Consider the following 4545-nt stretch of genomic DNA (forward strand, 5'->3'; position numbering starts at 1 on the left):
CTATGAATGAGTAGGAGTACTTAAAATGTGAGCTGCGCAGGGATTCATTGATGACTGTGCATTCCTGTTGGGAGTAATAGCGTGTACTTTTTCGAATAAACTTCAGTTGAGAGTGCGCCCCATGCCGTTTTCTTCGCGTCTCGGTCCATGTTTCTACGGCGCTTTATACCATTTGCAATGTAATAACTGGCCCATCTAAGCACATTATTCCTTTAGAAGACCAAAACATGGAAAGTTTTGCATTTAATCAGTTTGGTCCTAAGCAATTACAACAGGCATTGGACCGGTTTGAGAGAGCCCTCTCCCAAACCAATTGAAAGAGGGTGAGCCCAGGCTTTTGTCTCTCTTTCCTGCGACGCGGTTTTTTGTCACAAAAGTCGGGAGTCGTGCATGTTTTTCAATTCCGGTGTGGACGCCCCTTCAAGGCTCAATCATGCACTTGTAACCGAGTAGGACGAAGAGAGACAAGACCGGTTTTTAAGCCTCGTGCGACGTCTTGGGACCGCATGTGCTGCTGCAGAGCTGGTCCCAAGACGTCGCAAGAGGCTTAAAAACCGGCTGTGTCTCTCGGTCGTCCTCGGTTACAAGTGTGTGAACGAGCCTTAACATACAACAGTTACAACTCCTTGTGAGGCTGTGAAATGGAACAAGGGAACAGTGCTTCAGTTGTTGGCACCAGCTGATTAAGATATAAATTAAGAAAGTTGTGCAAGCTTTGTCCGTCCTTGCACATTCAAACACGAAGAGAAGAATAATGGCAGCAGGAACAACCTTCTTATCGATCACGAACCCAACACTGCAAAGCCTGAAGTCGCTGTGGCGAGTCTCCATGAACTTCTGATATGCCTCCTTGGCTTCGGGCTCCTTCTCGACACCCCAGCGGATGGCCTCGGTGGTCAGTGGCGGGGTTCTTAGTAGAACGAGGTCGAGGATGGCCTTTGGGGGTGTAGTGTCTCGCATTGTGCGCACCTGTAAAGGGCACATGCTTGGCATGCTGGCACTTACGAAAATTGAGCGAATGTCATTAGTTCACACACCTTGTTGATGATAGAAGCAGTTATTCTGCCGTAGCGAACCTCCCGCCACATAAGTGTTGTCGCCTGCCGTCTCGTGCTCTTTTCTATCCTCTCAATTTCTGTCATGGGAACAAACATGTCTTGCGGGAGCGACATCCTCATTGATTTTGTTTTCCTGACTTTCCTTAAAAATGAAATATTTACAAAAATTAGAACACTATGAAGATAGGCGACGTCAGAGCCGTATATTGGGAGAGTTAGGCCAGTGGGTGTGGCAACGAAGACGCCGGAGAGGAGAAAAGCGAAGGAAAGGGAGGAGGGTGCCGAAAGACGAGAGAGGAAGAAGGGAGAAAAGAGGAGACGACCGCCATTTTGACGCAATGCAGTCGGCGCCGAGCCCTGTTGAGGTTACGCGTTGTCTGCTACGGGCTTATTTCTTTTTCGCTGGAAGCAAAGTTTCCGTTCAAATGCAAAGAAACTTAATTCGTTAGCTTCTTAAGCCACCGATAAATAATAATATTTTTTTTTGCCATAGCCTGCCAAATAAAAGGAGAGAAGCGAAATTTGGATCTCGATCCCATGTATTTTGTCGGACGACTAAGTGAAAATGGCAGCCCTCCTCGCTCAGTTGGGAGCAGCTGAGAGTTCACGCACATGTGCTCATGCCTCTCGCTTAGCGCCGCGGGCTGATTGGCTCACTCGGAAGGGGGGCGTCCAGCAGCAAGATCATAGACTGGCCAAAGTCTCCCCATACACGGCTCTGGGCGACGTTTGTCACATTCTTGAGACGATACATTCACAATTTTGTTTCTACCCCTAGCATTTCTGCAGAAGCAATGAGCATTCCTGCGTCAATGAACAAGGCTCGTGCAACTTCAATGTTCTGGACATGTTCTTCCCAGTGGATGCACGACAGTAAAGGAGATAGCGCACTGACTTTTACTACTCATAGAAAGATTGAAGAGAAGCCCATCGAAGCAACGAGGTGTACTGCACCCGCAGTCACATGTGCCCACTTCCGGCAAGAGATTTCAGGTGAAAGCACAACTGCACTTCACTGGTAATCTGGTAGTCTCTTGCACCACAACACATTGCTATAACCTTGATTTGTTTTAAAAATTCAAAGCTTATTGATAGCTTAGCCCCATGTTATGAATTAAAGAAACTTGCTGCCAAAGCACCAAAAAAACCTGCATTTTGTGTAAGGCACGTCACACTATTAGGTGCTGAAGAAAACCAGCCCTCGTCTTTAAGTCCTTATTTTGACCTCTTTTGATCATGTTCCGCCAACAACAAGTGGGTGGTCTCGCCCACTCGATGACCATGCCGCCAGTGCGCCCTTCGGAATGATTATGGAGCTGCCCAGGTCCAGGCTAACCTACAACCAGCCGCCCCAAAGCACATCCATTTCCCGCAGGCTACTTAAGCCGGTTCAGAACAATGAATGGGAGCTCCCATAGGGGGAGGCTCTGGCTAAGCAGGGGCTTTACTTTCTTTTTGCAGCATCTCCCCTCCCACGAATCTGCCTCATACGGCAGCATGGGCCCCACAGGCAGTTCCGTCAAATAAGGCAATACCAACCCTTTATTTATTTTTTTGGCTGACAGGGCAAAGCGTGTTTTCGTTTTCGAGTGCCAATAAACACATCGTTTACGAATTCAGTGTGTTGCTGCTGTCTCCTCTCCATCGGAGCCTTACGGCAGTCTTCGGATGAACTGGACCGCAGCAGTTTTAAATAGCGAGCTACGGAGTGGGATTTACCTAGCAGTGTCCAGCAGGTAAAGTAGAAACCCACAGGTTAAAGTATCAATGTGCCAAATTTAGTAACAGGAATGAGCATTAGCTTGCCTCAAAAATGTGTAGGACTATTCGTCCTCTGAGGCGGAGTCGGTGTCCTCGTCATCCATCTTTGGGATGGACCTCAGGACGACTGCTTGAGGGTTCAGTCGGTGAATCTCTTGGAAGAGGGCTTTGTCGGCGAGCTGGAAATCACCGGACACATGGTTTGGTTCTTCGGGAAGGGTTCGGCTCGGCATTCCGGGCTTGCTGAGGTCCAGCTGGTGGACAGGGACCATGTCCTCCTGTGATGTAGACATACACGTTTACATCGCCCTTTTTTTTTAAAGGCCTGCATCTCAAGTTGTCAAAGCGTGGCAAAAGATTGTGTGAATGCACATTGATTTTACACACCTCGCTGCTACTGAACTTTTGTTCCATCTAGAAACTTTTCATTGTAGCACATGGGTCAAAAGGAATAAACTAGTGTCATAATTATTAAATATAGCCCTTCATATTTACCATTTATGCATGGATATGCACTGATGATCAAGGGTTCAATGGCACTACAACAGCAGAGAAAACTACAGTGGCAATCCAAACCTGGAACTACGGTAGGTACGATGAAGCTGAGCAATGGAGATAAAGATTCATTGCAATATGTAGATAACAGATTGAACATGGGCATGCTATAATGTGATCTCCACAGCTTGTTCGCTGCACTGATACCTTTGACTGCGAGGCAGCCAGTGCTGTAACCAAAAAGCGCAAGCATAATTTTTGTCACAATCCTGAAAAGCTCCCCGAATTATGCCCTCGGACACTGAAGACTGCTTGTTCTGGGCAAAGGATTAAGCATTGGGATTGTTATCCAAGGACAATATTACAATCCTGACATTTTGTTGGGTTGGCCTACATGATAATTCTCATAGCAAAATGCCTTTAACTTTAGCGTCACTGAGCACACATTTTAAGAGCTTGCGAATGCAGGATTCATGAATGCAGGTTGAATGCGGATACGAAAGTCTCTTTTCGTGCACGGCTTTACTTATGCAGGTAGCCAAAAGAAACGAAAGACAGCTGTAATTTAGTTACACAATCTGTCACATAGGGTTCCAGACACTAGGATCTAGAATAGTTAAAAATATTTGACAAGAGCTCATATCTACAATATGCATGAGTACTGTAACAGACCTTTCTTGCGACCGTCCTGGTCCATGCACACGGCTGAGAGGTACACGAGTCTTCCTGTGACACCCTGGCCGTGAATTCCACACAGAACAAAAGTGCAGCTACATGACTGCACACCTCACCCAGTCTGCAAGGAAAGAGGTAAATAGTTAAATCCGCTTTCATCTAAACGAGCAAATAATGCTTCTGGAAAATGCTGTGTTGCCGGTGCAGCTATGAACGAACTTACCCTGCTTTACATGTGCAGTGGCCACAGTACACTTGACCTGTCTTATGGTCCAGGCATACCCATGCGTCATGGAGTGGTCCAGTTGCCCTCTGCGATGGCTTGACATTCGCCCGCACAAAACACAACTCGTGCCTGTCAGGCTGCCACAGCCGGACGTCACGTACATGGCCTGGGCAAGAATACAAAACCAATACACCAGTTTATAGCTTGTGAAATGGTGACCACTCTCAACCAAATACCCTCTTAATCTTGACACCATGGCGGTGGTTTTACAATGATCATCCTGTCCACGACATCCTATGTTTGAGAAGAATATCAAAACAGCAGCCTCAG

At 46.9% G+C, this 4545-nt stretch overlaps 1 pseudogene; it reads right to left on the reverse strand.

The window, feature by feature from the left end:
• Nucleotides 1-368: 368 nt before the first annotated feature.
• Nucleotides 369-4037, reverse strand: LOC120848784 (annotated as a pseudogene).
• Nucleotides 4038-4545: the final 508 nt, after the last annotated feature.

Source organism: Ixodes scapularis, unplaced genomic scaffold, assembly GCF_016920785.2.
Source record: "Ixodes scapularis isolate PalLabHiFi unplaced genomic scaffold, ASM1692078v2 PGA_scaffold0__279_contigs__length_252992795, whole genome shotgun sequence".
Taxonomy (NCBI): domain Eukaryota; kingdom Metazoa; phylum Arthropoda; class Arachnida; order Ixodida; family Ixodidae; genus Ixodes; species Ixodes scapularis.